This window comes from Pleurodeles waltl, chromosome 6 (assembly GCF_031143425.1).
Source record: "Pleurodeles waltl isolate 20211129_DDA chromosome 6, aPleWal1.hap1.20221129, whole genome shotgun sequence".
Lineage (NCBI taxonomy): Eukaryota > Metazoa > Chordata > Amphibia > Caudata > Salamandridae > Pleurodeles > Pleurodeles waltl.
The window spans coordinates 1,051,128,064-1,051,146,957 of NC_090445.1; the positions used below are offsets into that span (position 1 = coordinate 1,051,128,064).

General features: G+C 43.2%; 1 protein-coding gene across 4 annotated transcripts in view; it reads right to left on the reverse strand.

Annotated features, from left to right (window-relative positions):
- Positions 1–18,894, reverse strand: part of CHD5 (chromodomain helicase DNA binding protein 5) — a 981,350-nt gene that overhangs the window by 202,088 nt on the left and 760,368 nt on the right. The window lies entirely within an intron of this gene.

Below are 18,894 nucleotides of genomic sequence, written 5' to 3' on the forward strand. Positions count from 1 at the left end.
AAAAAAAAACGGACTGGACTTTGACAGCCCCAAGTACTTACCCTGTTTGAGATTATTTCAAGTATTTCAGCCATCACTTTTCTTGTATTTTGTCACTGCCATGCCCTACATGCAACAGGTAGGTCCAAATGTTGGTCCTGTGCTCACTTTGCCACTGAAACCAAACTGCACCTCACTGAAGAGGTCTGAAAAAGTCTGAAACCAGTCTTGGGTTGCTTGTATTCCAGTTCAGAGAGAACCTGGCTAGGCCGTGTGGGCTGGACTATTCTTTACTGAAGCTGAACCAAGAGTTATATGTATATGGCAGGGTTTATTCTCAGATGACATGGTGTGGAAAATGATAATGAACTTGGTTGGGCCTGAAATATTTACCAGTGGCTGGGATTAATTCAAGCATTCCATCCATCATGTTTTTGTATTTTTCATATAAAGCTACTACAGGCACAGGTTTCCAGGCATACAGAGTCAGGTGATATTTCCTCTGACTCCTATTTCCCTTGTATGGAGTTCTCCATAGTGTAGATGTTCATGCAGAGTTAATGGAGTCCCTGGTGCAAGCACACACTTTTCTTTTTTCCTACGCATGGACAAAGTACTTCCTCTTCTACAAATCAAATGTATTGGTGACTAGTTCCCTTCTATCCTAGAAGGAGAGTAAATCTCTCCCCATTTCGAGGGTGGAAAGGGAGCAGATCGAGTTTGGGAATGCACATAAATGTACATGATTGTGGCCTTTCCCAAACTTCCAGGGCAAACCACATGCTGGCACATCTTTATACCACCCTTTGAGTGGGATTTATGACTCAGACTTTCTCCACAATTATGGCAGAGATTTCAGCACTCATAAAATTATACCAGCCAACAGGGAGAGTCAAGCAGTCACCTGCCTTTCTAGACAGCAAGGACGAGAACTTACTGTCCCGTTGAAGACACTCAAGGAAAGGTCGTAGGAGGACCTGGGCAGACCATCGATGATAGAGCCTGGAATATATTTTAGAGTGCGTGCACAAAGTGTCCCATAATGCCTGCTTCAAGTTAAAAAATCTCTATATACTCCACAGGGAATATCTCACGCCCGGCAAACTCAGTAGATATTTTGGTCACAAGGAAGCAAAATATTCCTGATGCAGAGTTCCACAGGCAGAGTTAATACATATGTTTTGGATCTGCCCCCAGCTACTAGACTACAGGAGGAGAATCACTAGTGCAATAGCCTCAGTCACAAAATGAGAAATCCTTCGCACCCAGGGCCATCGCCTTCTCCACTGGTTCCGCCACACCTCTAAGACAAAGATTACGAGCCAGTTCCAAGATTTGGCATATATCTTAGCCAAAAGAGAAATAACGTGGCTCTGGAAGAATCCCCAGGGGATGACTAACGAAGGGTGGAGGCAAGAGGTTTGAAATGAGAGGGTTATGAAGGTGTTCTTACGCTACCGGAGGCTGGGACTGGACGGGGGTCACTGGTTGGGGATGAGGCCTGGGAAGCACTGGTCACAGCACTGGCTCCATCTGAAACTGATCCATCAGAAGGAAACCATGTGTCTCCTTAAATTATTTCTACGCCCCACGGAGAGCAGAAGGAAGCAGGTACGAAGAGGGCTAGGTGACACATGTTTAAGATGCCTGAGTAGCCAACTATTGAGATCCTGGCAAATTTTGGGAATAACCTCTCCACATTCACTGTGAAGACAATTGCATAACTAAAGAGTCACTGGGAACAGTAAGGGGGAGGGGAAGGAGTTTCGAATAGCCTTAAGCATTTGAAAGCGTTGAATGCATGTTGGAAGAGGGGAAGAATGACTAGTGTATGCTTAGCTATGAATTTACTTCTGTACACTCATTTCATAGCTCGGAACCGAATGAAGAATGTCCAATATGTTAACTCGAAAAGTTTGTCTAAAAAAAGAAAACATCATTTATACCAGCCACAAATCTTACGTCTTTAACCAAATTTCCCTTTGTGAGCCAGTAAGGAGGTTTCAGAAACATATACACATTGTATAACGGAACGGGAGCTCCTGAAACACAATTAATAACTAGACATGTACACGCTACTATAATAAAATTACATATTTAGATCAATTAATTCATAATGCAAATATAGCAGAATACGAAGATCATGGTTGCCATTCATTGATGTTTCAGAGACTTTCATAATATAACGTCATAGATAAGCAACCTTCCTGTTTTATTCATCAATTTATGCATCATACCTTCATAATGTAGATATACCCTAGATAAGCAACCTACCTGTTTGTTTCACCAATTAATGCATCAAATCTTATGTCTTAGGATATATATGGGCAATCTGTGCCAAGTTTATAAAAAATGTAAGTTGACCAATTAGAGAAGGTTGGTCGGGGGAGTGAGATCTTTATAGCAAAGCCCCAAAAGTGCATTTTTCCAGAAATGTATACCTTCATAACATAACAACTTTCTGTTACATTTGCACCAGACAAATATATAAATGTAGGAATAAGATATGGTGAAACTAAAGAACTTGTATTTATTATAATTCACTAAATCCATGTTTTGGATATGCAACAACGGCTTCTATTTGACTAACAGAAATTTTAATCTTGCATCGTAACACAAAATACTTTCTTCCAAAGGCTAGGCATTGATGTAAGTGGTAAGCCTTTTTTCTGCTGATACGTGCATGCCACAGACAAATGAGGACTAATTGTTTGGTAAACTTGACTGTACTAATCCTTTTGTGTGTGTACGTGAATGGCATAGGGCCTAGGACACTAATATTTGGAATTGTGATAATTGTTAGCTGAGTGTTAAAGATACCCATATTATTTTATAAATGGGCTGAAGTTAGCCATGCTAACAAAAATAACAGAAATGCAGCAAAAATAAATTCTTCCATTCTGCTGTTTAGGAAACTCTATGCAGTAAGGTACATGCAAGGTCGACTGCCCGGGCAGTGTGGTAATGTGGACAGGTGCAAGTTTTGATGCAAGTGCCTACCTAATTTGTCTCTAAGACATTGTTTGCACAATAATTCAAAGGTAAGGAACTAATCACACAACTCCCACTCTCCACCCCATAGAGAATCTTTGAATAAAAAGTTATAAAAAGACCCAAGACATAGGAAAGAGCAGACACAAAGACTGGTAGCTTGGGAGGAATTCATGATAACTGAGGTCTAATTTTAAACCCGACAGCTTCTTAGGGAAATGCAGGATAATACATGGTCTGGCATAACACTATGAGAGAAGCCTCTGCTACGATTGGGAGGCAGACAGTAATATAGGTATAACGTTGTTTAGTGTTTAGCATATTTGCTAATGATTGTAGGAGGTAAACCTGACATCCTTGGTTGTGTGTCATCCAACATTTTGCCTTCCATCCTCCTGTTTTTGCTGACTTTGTTTTTGCTGGCTATAAGACTCAGCACACTTTACCACTGCTAACCAGTGTTAACATGCTTGTGCTCTCTCCTTTAAATATAATAATAAAGGCTTACATCCAATGTAATCTACTTGTAACTCCCTCGTAAAGTGGTACTACATCTACCCAGGGCCTGCAAATGAAATGTGCTGGAATGCCTGCATCACTTATTGTGCCACCCACTTAAGAAGCTGTGTGAAGTTCACAGGCCACCGATTGCACCCTGTGTTTGCAGTTTTAAACTGCCATTTCGACCTGGTAAAATAAACCTTTTACCAGCCCTAAACCTTCCTTTTTAATACATATGTCACCCCTAGGGTAGGCCCTAAACAGCCCAGAGGGCAGAGCACAGTGTATTTAAAACATTGGACTTGTACTTTCAATGTATACATGTCCTGGTAGTGAAAAAACATTTGTTTTTGACTACTGCAATGCTCACATCTTCTATAAGATAACATTGGGTTACTTTATTACAATTAATAAGTGATAACTTTCAATTGGGAACAGATAGGAATGTTGAAGTTGTGTCTAAAGGATTGTAATTTAAAACCCACTTTAATGGTAAAGATGGCTTTAAGTCACAATTCTGAAAATAACACTTTTAGAAAGTTGCCATTTTCTTGTCCTAACCATTTGATACCCATAGTCTGTATCCTGGGTCGCATGACTAGGTGTAGCTAGTATTTGGTCTTTGTGTATTGCTCCCAGACAGAGAGATGAAGAGGGAATAGGTGTTGGCAGGATGGAATATTTCTGACTTAATAGGGGGCAGAACTGTGACCTGCCTACTTGTATATTACAAAGACTCTGTCTGAGCACACTCACAAAAGGCTTGGCACTAGTCTTTTATGCCCCCAGCCAGCGCAGGGAGATTCCAAGCACCTCTAGGGGTAGAAACCCCCAGCACCTTCTTCTGCTTCAAAGCTGGCACCAGGTATAAATATTAGACCCAACTCTTCAGTACACCTCTGGACCTGTGGCTACTACAGAAGAATGATCGCTGTGCTGCTCTGCTGCCAGAAAGACTGCTACGCTGCTGGACCTGCACCCTTCATCCTCGGCCGAACTGACTCAAAGGGTCAGCTGACTGACCTCCTGTTCTGAGCTACAGAGACATAACAAGCTCCAGAGACCTCTCTGCATCTGCCCAGCTGACGTGCTGCCTGGAACTGGAACTGGACCTGCAATTGAACCTGCCAGAGCCCTGATGGCCTTTGCTGGAGTGAGTGCCTGATATCCAAGAGATGCCCCTCAGGTCCTGGACCCTTGGTGTGGCATGAGTTGAGGTCCGTCTCCATGAAAAGGAGAAATAGATAAGTTTTGGGCTCTTTGCAACTGCAAACGGGCCTTTTCTCACCAAGATCATGTCACCAGCACTGCATGCCAACACAAAGCTCTAGTGAACCTGAATCTTTGTGCCACAGCGATTGGCAGGTACGCCCGGCAAGGTGAGATTTGCACTTTGTGCTACAGCATACGCAGACCGTGGTGATCACCAATGTGTTTCTCAATCAACGACCTTCCATGAAGCCCAACAGGATCTTCATGCTACAGCAATGACTGTCTGTGAAGCCTGATCGCCTCTTTGCACTACAGTGTTGACAAACCTCAATGCTTCTCCTGCTCCTTGTGGCTCCCTCCATTAGGAAAGGAATTGTTTGTGCTGGACTTTTGAAGGTAACTCTTTCAGCTGGACTGACCTTGTCTCTGTATCCAGCTTGTGCTGCATCGTGGTGGGCCTGAACTTGTAACTTTCACACTATCTTGCACGAACAGATAACCGTGAGTGGTGCTTTGTGCTTTAAGACAGTACACGTACATTAAATCTTTGAAATTGAATATCTACAGTTCTGCTGATTGGATTTTTGCTGTTTTGGTGTCAAATAATGTATTACATTTTACTCTATTTAGCTAAATTGGTGTAGGATTTTTCTTATTTTGATTTTCACTTTACCACTGTTTGAAGTGCTGCATAAATACTTTACACGTTGCCTTTAGGTTAAGCCTGAGTGCTTTGGTTCCAAGCTACCAGAGGGCTGAGCACAGGTTAAATTGGGGTTTGCTTGTGTTTGACCCTTACAAGAATTCTGGTTGCTGCTTGACCAGGGCTCACAACCCAGTTGACCAACAACTCAGTTTCTTGCAGTTACACCTAAATATATATCTGCACCAGATTATGATGTTGAGTGCCATAACGAATTGAAATTATGTACTGTGGATTTCCACTGTGTGTCCATCCATGGTCAAGTACGTTTTAGAACTTCAGAATCTACTAACAAACAAATAATCCTGGAAGCCTCAGAAATCATCAGTGCCCAGAGCATGTAATGTGCAAGTGGCTCATGGGTTTCAGTCCACCTGATTCCCTAACTCAAATTGTTACTTGGCTTTGAGTCTGTGCTTGCCACAGTGTTTCAGGGGTCATAAAACTGGGCCGTATTTGAAAAAGCTGCAAAGAAAGTAACAAATGAGCATGCAAATGTCAAAGGCCCAGATGTATACTTTTTTCTGCAAAACTGCGCAAATGCAGTTTTGTGGCAAAAAGTATAGCACCAGCTTGCGCCATTCCACAGTGCCAGCCGGGCACCAAATTAAAGGAATGGCACAAGCCAGCACTAAACTTGGGCTAGCATCTTAAAAAAAGATGCTAGCCGGGTGGGGATGGCGGTAGGGAAGGAGGGGGTTGTGAATCAAAAAATGATGCTAGCCTGATTAGAGGCAAAAAAAATCCTTCTAACCAGACTACCGCCATTTCCTGGCGCATAAAAACCAAAAACATTACTCCTGTCTTAGGGAAGACAGGAGTCATGCACACTACCCCAGAGGCTAGAACAGGGGACAAGTGACCATTGGGCATGGCCATTGCACCTTGTGCCAAGCAGGGGGCCCCAAGTTAGGGCCCCCGATGGCAAAAAAAACAAAACGTACCTGGACTTACCTGGGATGGGGTTCCCCATCCTGTGGTGTCACTCTGGTGGGGGTGTTCCTGGGGCTTGTGGAGGGCACATGTGGACCCATTCCATGGTGTTGAACCATGTAAATGGGTCCACAGGTCCCCTAACTCCTGGTCTGACCCAGGTGTTAAATAATTTGTGCAAAGCAAGCTTTGCACCATTATTTAGCCCCTCCTCCCACATGTGCGTCATTTTAGGGGATAAATATGGGGCTATGGGGATCGCATCATTTTTTAGATGGGAACGTCTACCTTCCATCCCACTAACGCGAGGTAGGTGTATGATTCCACAAAAATGGTGCAAACTCCTATATTTTTGAACGTTAGACGTGTCTAACATCAAAATATAAATATGGAGCTAGGTTTGCGGCAAATTTGCATGAAAAAAAATGACACAAATTTGGCGCAACTGAAATATAAATATGGGCCTAAGTCTGATGTTGGCACTTAGGCCCATATTTATACTTTTTGATGCAAAACTGCGCGAATGATGTTTTGCGTCAAAAAGTATAGAGCCAGCTTGCGTCATTCCAGAGCGCCAGCAGGGTACCAAATTTATAGAAACCTGCAAGCCGGTACAAAGGGTGGGCTAGTGTCTGGGAATATGACGTTATTCAGGTGGGGGTGGCGGTATGAGAGAAGGGGTTTTTGCACCAAAAAATTATGCTAGGCTGGTTAGAGGCAACAAAAATGCCTTTAACCAGCCTAGCATCATTTCCTGACGCAAAACCATCCATACCATATGACTCCTGTCTTATAAAAGACAGGAGTGATGCCCACCACCCCATTGGCCAGCACAGAGGGCAAGGGTCCCCTGGGCATGGCGATTGCGCCCAGTGCCATGTAGGGGGGCCCATTTCAGGGCCCTCCATGGAACTTTAAAAAACAATTTAAAGCACGTACCTCTACTTACCCTACTTACCTGGGATGGGTCGCCCCATCTTCTGGTGTCCCTCTGGTGTGGGTGGGGGTGTTCCTGGGGCTTGGGGTGGGCACCTCTGGGCTCTTTCCATAGTGTTTGACCATGGAAATGGGTCCACAGGTCCCCTAACGCCTGCCCTGAATCAGGCGTTAAATAATGTCACTAAGCAGGATTAGCGCCATTATTTAGGCCCGCCTCTCCCCCGTGCTTCTTTTTTGCACGGGAGGATAAATAAGGCGCTAGGGGCTTTGAGTCTCTTTTTGGATGGGAATGCCTACCTTGCATCTCATTGACCCAAGGTGGTTTCACACTTCCAAAAAATGACTTTAACTCCAATATTTTGAGGCTAGGCTGGTCTAGCCTCAAAATATAAATATGGAGTTAAGTTTGCACTGAATTTGCGTCAAACAAATGACGCAAATTCAGCGCAAACAGAGTATAAATATGCCCCTTAGCCTGCAATAAAAAATAAACGTGCAGAGTTAGATAGAATTGTGGCAGGGCAAATATAATCCTCCTAACTATTACTCATAAACACAATGAGCTTTCAAAATTTGATAAACACAAACAAAAATGCAGGTGGGAAAAGACACATGATCTTCTAAAAAGTGTTCACTTGTGAAAATTCACTTTCAGAATGTATAGGAGCCAGTTATACAAACGGGCAGTTCACAAATAGTGGGGGCAAACCGTGCAACGAATTTCGGACACCTGCCTGTTATTTTGCAATGCAACTTATGTATTAACGGGCCGCATTTCAAAATGTGCATTCACAAGGAGCCACAGAATGAGCTGCCCAATTAATTTTAATTATGCAGATCACTATGTGCGACCCATACTGCTGGTTACCAGCACAAGGATCGAACCTGCAAGGGGCTGCATACCTCCAACCATGAATTCACATTCCTAAACAGCAGCCATAAAGTAGCAGGTGATCCTTTAAAAGCAAAATGTTTCCCATTTAGGAATGCAGAGAGCGACCAGGCAGTGGTCTCATGGACAACTACCTACTCCTGCAAAGTGCCACAATAGCGTCATAAATTATGACGCTACTGGGTAACGTGCGCCATGGTGCGCTGTATAGTAAATACAGCGCTACCATGGTGACGTTGGGGGGCATAACTGGTGCAGGAATAATGTGGGAAGGGGTTACAAAGTGACGCAATGCATGCATTGCGCCACTCTGTAAATATGGCACACGGTGGGGGCCTCCTTAAAGCCTCCTTAGCGTAAAAAATTATGCCAGGGCACTTACATGTTTTTTCAGCGAGCAGTTCTAGGTTAAGTATATTATAGGTCCGTGTAGAAACACATTAACGTTTGCTGCCATCTAGCGGTTCATTGTGTTATTTAAGTGCCGTGTGCTGAAAGATCACTTATTTGGCTCGCGCGAACCTTTCCTAGAGAAAAACCTAACATAGTGCGTTCTTGAAAACTTACATGCAACAAAGGACTATAAAATGCCTACTTTTTGAGGAAGCTATACGGTGGTCACTGTATTTTGCGTCTCTTCCACCATATTCTTACAGTCCATGTTATTACAGGGACTCTTAAGAAGGATGCTTGTTTTAATTATATGTTTGACCACCTTGCCACAAGAGTTTGTAGAATTACCTGTCACCCGGGCCTCTTTCCTCGGCCAATCCTAAACGCCTAGATACACTTAAGCATGTCTACATCACAAATACATAACTAATTCAATCATCCATTTGACCATTGTCATCAGTATGCATAAAACAAAAATGAAGATAGATTCCCTTGTACTATATTTTTAACCTTTGTAATTCAAGGAACTCGTAACCTCCTGGGAATTGCGTTTAGTAATGTGGTGTGCAACAATGTTTTGAGGATAAGCATGAGTAAAGCAACAGCACACTTCACAAACAACCCTGCATGACGTCACAGACGAAAGATAATCTGTGAACTGGTGCACAGGAGCCCATGTCTCAGTATGTGGTTGCACATCAGAATGTGAGGCGCACAGTCATGGAGGAGGAGTGTTACCACCTGCTCTGCTAGTGTGTGCTCCAGACAATCCTTCTTTCAAGTGAAACAGGGTCCTCAAAGCCCCGCAAGTGGGTTTCCGCACTTCACCCAAGTATGGAAGGACCCTCAGTATTCTCAGGAACCCTGAGGCCCTCAAGAGAGATGTCTCATCGTACCCACTCTCTTGGCGACCCTCACTATTCCCAAAGGATGGCTTCCCAAAGGATGGTTTCAAATATTGTATGTACAACCCTAGTCTTCAATGAGACCAATGAGTGCCCCCTTAAAACAATGGCATGCAGTATTGTTTGTGCAGGAGAAATAGGTACAGAGAAGGACATTTTACACCGAATCTCTACATATGGGGGAAGGATAGTATTAATAACAAGTGCTTCTTTTACAGGAAAACTACTTTCAAAGATAACAATAAATCATGGCCCATATTTATCATAGTGCCAGGGCAAAGTAACACTAAAGTCAGATTTATCAAGCCATGCAAGACCACACTTGCGTGGCTCTACAAGGCTTCATAAATCTGGAGTAATTCAGGGCAGCACACATCGCTGCCTAGCGTTACTATGCCCCAGGGTGGCATTTTATGGGTGGAGGGTCGGTGTTCCCAAGCATCCACCAATGGATTTGGTGTATTCCACGATATACCATTAGTGGTAAACCTGGGAATACGTCAAAATACAACTGGTCCACAGGGGAGGCGTAACATGGTGTAATTTCTTTATTTCTGCTCGTTATGTCCTCTTTATGTGTATGCTGCATTCTGCAGCACACATAGATAAAGGGAAATGACTCCCAAGATTGTTTTTGTAAAGGAAACTGCCCTTTCCTGCACAAAAACAATCCTGCTTACAAGGCAGGCACCCTTGCACCCTGGTGCAAAGGTGCCTGCATTGGTGCTAGGCAGCCAAAAGTGCGCCATCGCAAGGAACAGACAGGAATGTGCTGTATGATGTTGAATATGGTGCATTCCTGTCCATGCGCCCTACTGAGTTGCGTTGTGTGAAAGTATGATAGATATGCCACGAAATGTGATATTATTAGTGGCAAACCTCCTTCTCCAACAAGAGACAATTAAAGATTGCAGAAGAGGCTTTCAGGATGAAAAAAAGTAAGTGGCAGACACATATGAGAACAGAGATATTTTGCGCTAAAGAGGACATGACTTTGTGAGCAAAGAGAGGAGCCTGACCTTTTCCCAGTGAAAAAACTGCTTGACGAATAGATGGATCTTAGGGAAGTACATGCTGAGATAATTCAGGCATAACTAAGGCACGATCCTCCATTTGCAACTGCTAATAAGCAAACAGTGAAACATAACGAAAATCAGTAATTGTACGCAAAGGCAAATACATTTGCAAAACACTTGTGTAAAAAGAGTGAAAACCAACAGAAATAACTATAGAGTTGAATCATGTAAATAGAAAAAGTGTAGGGCACAGAATAGAGCTTTATGAAACTTAATTTGCTTTTAGGGTGGTAGAAGAAACACGAGCTTTCTAAGAGTTTTAGATTCTGATAAATTATGTGGGTTCAAACCCTAACTGCACAAAATTAATCTCGTCGGTAATGCAGACACCCTTGCAGTGTGATGCAAGGGTGCCCGCATTGAAGCCAGTCAGCATACAGTGCACAGTGCTAAGAAGGAGCAAAAGTGCGCCATGTTTCAATAGATATGGTGCATTTTTGCTCTCTCAGTTTCACGCAATGCAGCAGAACACCATTGTTTGACTTCCAAGGGGTGGTTTGTTTGCTTCCTGTTGCTAAAGACTCAGTTATATCAAAGTCTCTACCCCTGCTTCTGTTCCTGGTTCACTGGAACTGGACCCATGTATTTGCACCAGTGAAATGGATGCATCTCTTGCCTGCTGGAAGCTTCAAATGACACACCAAACCTTTTGCAGGAATAAAACTGGCGTATTGCACTTGGGGCCAGAGCACCAGCTCTGTAATGGCACCATCAACTGACTTCTTCCCAGCCTGCTGGAAGCGGCACCTGGCACATCAACGCAGCACTGAAACCACCAAATTGCCACCATCGCTGAAGGACGATCAATGCATTCCTTTGACAGCGTGGAGAAAACCAGTGCATCGGCTTCTGAATAAACGCTTCGCAGCTTCAGTGCTCCTCTTTGGAAACCAGCGAATTGCAATCAACGCATGGGAAAAATGAACACATCCCTCGACTGCGGGAGTGACATCTACGCATCTTCCAACGCATCATCCCCACATCTCGTGCTTGCGACCTGGATCAAGGTACTCTGTTCCCTTGCCCTGTGTGGCTCCTGTACCCGGCCCATGCTACATCGTGATTGGCTCGAACTGTTGGCTTTTCCCTGGTCCAGCACCATCTCAAATAACTCATTAAGGGCTATTTACTTTAAGGTGCTGGAACTATTTTATTCTTTTAAAATTCATAACTTGACTTCTATTTATTGGATTTTTTTTTGCTTTGGTCTTGATTCATTTATAAAATTATTGTCTATTTTTAAACCTCTGTGGAGTGTTTTTCTGGTGTTTTCCTTCAGTTACTGTGTGTGTGTTGCATAAATGAATTACTTTACACATTGCTCCTTTAGATAAGCCTGACTTTTCTGTGCCAAGCTACCTGAGGGTGAACAGAGGATATCTTTTATGTTTGTATCTGACTTACCCTGACTAGAGTGGTAGTCACTACTTGGACTGGGTGCATACCCATGCCACCTAGAGACCCCATTACTAACATAAATGAAAATGAAATTGGAAATATTGAATTTATCTAAAGAGATATCCATAGTGTGTGGGAGCAAAGTATAATGGTTGACAGGAAGGATAAGCTACATCTACATAGGTAGCACAATATTTCCAGAAGCTCAAATAGGCTTAATTATTCCAAAAGTTGAACCAGAGATAGAAAACACCAATGTACCCTGTTGGTCTCTTGATGCTGGAAAGAGTTCTGGTGGGTCAGCTGCCACAGAGCATCATTTTGAGTCCCTCGTCGTTCAGGATGGGGCCATTAACAGGAGTAACTGGCCCCATCACAAACTACAAGCTGTGTGGGAACATTGTGGGTAAACATTTGCCAGAAAAGAGAGATAAACATAGAGGTATTAGTGCTGAAACACTGAATACCACATGTTATTCTTGGCATTGGGAAGGAGAAATACCACATATTTGTAATGGGCACCATGGTGGTGCTAATATTATTTGTGAAGTACAGCTTTCAATTTGACCCCATCCCTGACATTATTAAATGAACCAAAGCCATGGCTTGCATGAGGAAATATACCAATCAAAAAGGAATATTCTCCTCTCAGGAATTTCTAATAGAAATATGGAGCTGGCATAAATAGCAATGGAAATGTTATGCACCATAATTCTAATTCTGTGTTCTTCCTCAGGCCCATCATAAGTCTTCTACTGGCATTTTTTTTAACTTGCTTCACTTGTTTCTCCAATTGGCTTCCTACATTAGCCTGTTCACATTTATCCTTATTATCTTCATTATCGCTAAGGTTAGTTACATATGATAATATGATACATATTTCATGAAGCCCATAAGTTTAGTTAATGGTTGTGTTAAATTTGAGATAACCTGAATGAACAGTGCCACATGTGTTAACATCTAACAAAGAATTAAGATTTGCCTAACATTGGGGTTGATTTACACGTTCATTGACCCTATGATAATGTGTGATGCAAATTATCCAATTCACAAAGAAACACTTGGCAGTATTTGAACTGGGTTGTGGTAAATGCACATTACATACTTAAGTGAACCTGAAAGTCAGTTATATAGTTTGCAGACAAAATATTGCCTTCTGTTTTGCGTTGAAGTTATCATCAAAGAGTATTCTTTGGTTCCAAATGATTGAGAATAAACCATAAATTAGTCAGTCATATTTCTTTCAAGTGACTGTTTTTTCCAGATTAGAAGACCTTTGAATATGAAACATACCCTTAGGGGCATATTTATACTCTGTTTGCGCCGGAATTGCGTCGGTTTTTTTGACGCAATTCTGACGCAAAACTAACTCCATATTTATACTTTGGCGTTAGACGCGGCTAGCGCCAAAGTCCATGGAGTTTGCATCATTTTTTAGCGTGGACACCTACTTTGCGTTAATGAGATGCAAGGTAGGCGTTCCTGTCTAAAAAATTGACTCCGAGGCATGTGCGCCGTATTTACACTCCCGGGCAAAATTCACGCCCGGGAGTGGGCGGGTCAAAAAAAATGATGTACGGCCGCTTTTGCGCCGTTTTTTAGCGCCTGGAAAAGGCAGGCGTTAAGGGACCTGTGGGCTCTGAAGGAGCTCAGAGGTGCCCTCCCATGCCCCCAGGGACACCCCCTGTCACCCTTGCCCACCCCAGGAGGACACCCAAGGCTGGAGGGACCCATCACAGGGACATTAAGGTAAGCTCAGGTAGGTTTTTTTTTTTTTTTTTGTGTGGCATAGGGGGGCCTGATTTGTGCTCCCCTACATGCCACTATGCCCAATGACCATGCCCAGGGAACATAAGTCCCCTGGGCATGGCCATTGGGCAAGGGGGCATGACTCCTGTCTTTGATAAGACAGGAGTCATTTCTATGGGGTTTGGGAGTCGAAAAAAATGGCGCAAATCGGGTTGAGGCGAAAAATTTGCCTCAGCCTGACTTGCCCCATTTTTTTACGCCCAAGCTCCATATCCCCCTACGCCGGCGCTGCCTGGTGTACGTCGTTGTTTTCCACGCACACCAGGCAGCGCCGGCGGCTAACGCCGGCTAACGTCATTGATTAAATACGGCGCCCGCATGGTGCTTCAGAATGGCGTTAGCCGGCGCTAATTTTTTTGACGCAAAACTGCGTTAGCGCAGTTTTGCGTCAAAAAGTATAAATATGGCCCTTAGAGTATTGTCTAACAGGAGTTAAGGAAAAAGATTTGACTTCTCATCTCCCATCCCTCTAAAACCAGAATAGCTCAAAATTTAGTCATATAGAAGCTTATTTATAGGGAAATGGTGTAGGGCACCACCACAAGTCTTTTTGCTTTGCCGCCGTATGTGAAAGTGAAATAGCAAGAATGCACCATACTTATGCAAAATGGTGCATTTTTCTCCTTTCCCCTTGCGCTGACGCACAATTGGCTGCCTAGCACCAATGCAGGCAGCCTTGCACCATGGTGCAAGGGTGTCTGCGTTGCACTGTTTTTGTAGTGGAAAGGGCACCTACTGCTCAAAAACAATCCCAAAAGGCACTTTCCTCCTTCCTTGAGTGCTGCAGAAAGCAGCGCACATGGAAAGTGGAAAAACAAGGAAATATTTCTCCTCATTACTCCCCTGGGAAGATGTAAGGTTTTGGCGCTTCCTAGGTTTAGGTGATTAAGTAAATCTGGGGCAGCATCAAAATCCATTCATGTTGCATGGGAAAACCCACCGCAATGCCTATGGACCGCCTCCCTGGCGCAGAGTAAGGCAACGCTGCCATGTATACGAGGCCATTCAAGGTCACGCAAAGTAACTTTGTGCGGCCTCATACATATGGTTGAGAGGTTTGAGGTGCTGGAGCATCAGAAACAGTGAGCCTCATAGTCTGTACCATCCTCATCTGCTCTTCAGTTATCTCTTGCCAACTAAATTCAGATTTTCCCCTAATTTATCTTTTATTTAGCAAAAGAAGTGAGAACATATTCAACTCAAAACACATTGTAGCAACTACTGAATGCTTAGCCAATTGTAACCACATTTTAAGACTAACCCTCTCTCTTACTTCAAATTACTAGGGAAGAACATTGAATGATCTTGTCCAATTTGCATTTGTAAATAAGTGAATAACCATAAGTGACCTCCAAATGCATATAAAGTTACAATGAGTTTCAAAACAAACTCTCCTAATCTTGAAGTGTACAATACAAAGGACTTGAGTTAGAGTTCGGCGGAGGGGTTATTCCGTCACAAACGTGACGAATATCCCACCTGCCATGTTACGATCTCCATAAGCTATAATGGGATCGCAATACGGCAGACAGGATATCCGTCACATTTGTGTCAGAGAAGAACTCTCCGCCAAACTCTAAATAAGCCCTAAGTTTTCCCCACATGACATTGTTTTAGTTATTCCATGCTCATTGGTGGTTCTGGTAACAGTAGTGATCAATATCATTCAGTTGTCATTGGAGGCCATGTCTGTAAAGTCTAGTAAAGCTAGATTATCAGCATAAAGCTACATGCATAAATCCACACTTGGAGTCAAACACATTGTTGGGGTTCTTGCAGAGGGTTGATCAGATAGAAATAGGCAATAAAGAAATGAGAATGCCAACTTGCTTCATAACATTGGGCACTTTATTCATTATTTTACCTTTGTTACCCTTTTCTACATTGGCTTAGTTATCATTATGTAATGTTTGGACCGAACTTAAGACCTCAACCAATCTCAATTTTTATTGACAGAATCAAAGGCTGTGTGAAAGTCTGTTATATGATTATGTAGCTCATCATAGCTTAACTCTGACTTGTGAGACACGATCCACCAAGCAAAAGTAAGGGTTAAGGTTATGTGTTCTGCTCTGAAGCATCCTAATTCTGTAGAGATCAAATCTAATTCCACCACCTACTTCTTACGTCTCTACTAAACATTTGGACAAAAATACGGATATATCATTCTATACCAGTTTGTGTGAGGAGGTCCGTTTTTTATAGAAAAGCTTCAGCGTTTCATCTAACCATGTATTAAGAACCACAATTTTTTTTACAATTCATAAAAATAACTTATTGCAACATTTCTTATTGAGACTTCCAACTGCAGATTCCTCACAGTTTTAATTTCCCCAGGTGTCAGACTGAATGAGTTTTCAGCAGTAATTCTGTGCACTGATAGGTGGCACTGTGCAGCTCCACACTGACACTGTTCTGGAAGTGATGTGCAGGGCACATAAAGGTGCCACTCCTTCCTGCTGACATCAGTTCCTTTCTTCTCCCCACCAACAGACATGGATAAGCCCTGTGAGGACTGTTGCAAACAAATAACTGTGACAGATCCTGATCAGGTTTGCCTGTGGCACCTGAGGTCGAGCCACAACTCTAAGGCCTTTGGTCTCAGTCAGAGTCCCAGGTCCATATCAACCTTTGAGAACTGAGGGCCATCAACTTGGTGTTGAAAGCCTTCCTTCCATCCACCAGACAGAAGCTGGTGCAAGTGTTTACATGCAACACCACCGCCATGTAGTTCTGCAACAAGAAGGGTGGTGTGGAGTCCTTGACCCTGTGCCAAAATGCATTGTGCCTCTGGAAATTGCTGGTCCATCAAGGGATTGTCCTGCAGCAAACTACCTGGTAGGATCTTTGAATGTCAGGGCAGAGAGGCTCAGCCTAGAGGATCATGAGTGACAGTCACATCTGGAGGTAGCGCATAGTCACTTCTGTGATTGGGGAGAAACATGGCTCAATCTGTTCAATACCAATGAGAAAAGGAAATGTCAGCAGTTCTGTACGCTGAAGTTTTAAAAGGTGTCTCTCGCTATGAGAAGCCTTCTGTCTAGAGTGGAACTCAGGACTCCTGTATGCCTTCCCATCTATACCTTTTCTGGCTCGAGAGCTAAAGAAGACCAGGGCTGACTGGGCCCAAGTTATCCTAGTGGCCTGGGATCGGGCATGGGGGTATGGTATCCAGAGCTCCTTGGCTTGAGCATCTGTTTTCTGATCAGGCTGCCCCTCCAGAAAGACCTGTAGTTGCAAGAACAGGGCAGGGTTCTGCACCAGGTGTTTGTAATCTCCACTTTCATGCTTGGAGATTAAGTGGTGACTGCTGAACACCATCCACCTTCCTATGGAGGTAGTTGTTGTCATCTGGACAAACAGCTGTACCTCCTCAAAACTGTATATGCCTGCCGTTGTTACACATTTGTGGTTTGGTGCAGCACACATAAGATAGACTGCCTTCAGCTGAGGTTATCAGACCATCTATTGTGTGTTTTGTCTCTCGCCCAGCAAGGCTTTTCTTTGGGCACAATTAAAGGATACCTTTCAGCTCTTTTGCCCTTTTTGTGGTTGCCAAACTATCTCTCTTTGTTCAAATCACTGGTTGAAAGTGTTTTTGAAAGATCACAGACACTTGTTTCCTTCCTTTTCTTTTCTTATGCCACAATGGGACCTTACCATAGTCCTAAAATACTTGATGTCTACCCCCTTTGAGCTGCTTCACAGCTGTCCTTTGTGGCTTGTTACACTCAAGACGGTGTTTCTTGTTGCCATAATACCAGCACAGTGAGTGAATGAGCTGCAGGCTCTCTATAATATCTTCTTCCCAGACAAACTAGTGCTGCAGAAGTGAGCATCTTTATTGCTTAAAGTTGAGGATGCTGTTCCAGGTCAACCAAATCATCATCCTGTCAGTGTTCTATGCTCTGTCTAACCCCTTTAAGGAGGTGAGACTCCATTGCTTGGACCTCAAAAAAGGCACTGAGGTTTTACATTGATTGAACCAAAGGACACTGGATGGGGATTCACTAGAATGAAAAAAGGCAAGGCCTTGCAGAAGAGGACTATCTCCCACTGAAACATACTCTACATCAGGACCCTCTATGCACTGCCGAAAAAGCGGCCCCAGAAGGTCTGTAGGTTCATTCTACCAGGGCAAAAATCTGCTACCACCGTTTTAGCAAGCAACGTTCCTGTCCTGGACATCTGCCATGCAGCTTTGTGGGAGTTGCCCGATATGTACACAAAGCACTACAATCTAGGCAGCTTAGTTAGTCAAGAAAGGCATTTCACCTGCTCAGTCCTACAGGACTTTTTAGTTTCAGCTAATTCACAGACCCACCTCCTAAAAGGTAATGCTCTGGTGTCCATTCAAAAGGTGAGGAATCTGTGGTTAGATATCAGAAAATAAGTTACTTAATTTGGTAATGCTCTTTCTGGTAGACAGCCTATTTATCCACAGATTACTCACCCACAATTCCATTCTCCCTGTTCTGTGAATTGGGCTCTACCGATAAACAGGATCCCAATTCAGGAACCTGCTTAATAGGCTAAATTAATTTGCTGTTGGGGCTCTGCGTCTGGGGGCACGGGCAGCCTTGCAAGCAACTGACTTCATAGTACAGGAGTGGTGCCTATATGCACCCTGCACATCATTTCCAGAGCTGAACAATGTAATTGCGGAACCACACAGTGCCACCTACCGGCACACAGGGGTACTGCTGATACATTTTCCATATCCAGTCTGAGGGTACTGCTGATACATTTTCCATATCCAGTCTGACGGTTGGAGAATATTCAAAAGGTGAGGAATCTATGGTTAGATAGAGTCTCTACCAGAAAAAGTGTTATCAAAAGTATGCAACTTGTTCATCAGTGCTCCATAACTGGTGAAGTAGTAGTAATGCGGAATGGATCCCATCAGGGCCCACTGCTAAACAAGCTTTCAATTCTAAAGTTGTTTTCTTAAGTCTTGGAAACATTACTGTAACAATAAAATCAATTTTCCTAAAAGATAGATTTCAGCACCCTGTCGGTGGGGACAATCATAAAAAGTGGTAAAATACTTCATCCAGTATGCTCCCAAATTGGATTATCAAGGACCCACTCAATCTGATTAGATACTGTTGCTATTAATAGCCAACATTAACTTCACATTTTTGTATTATTCCCCTTTTACCT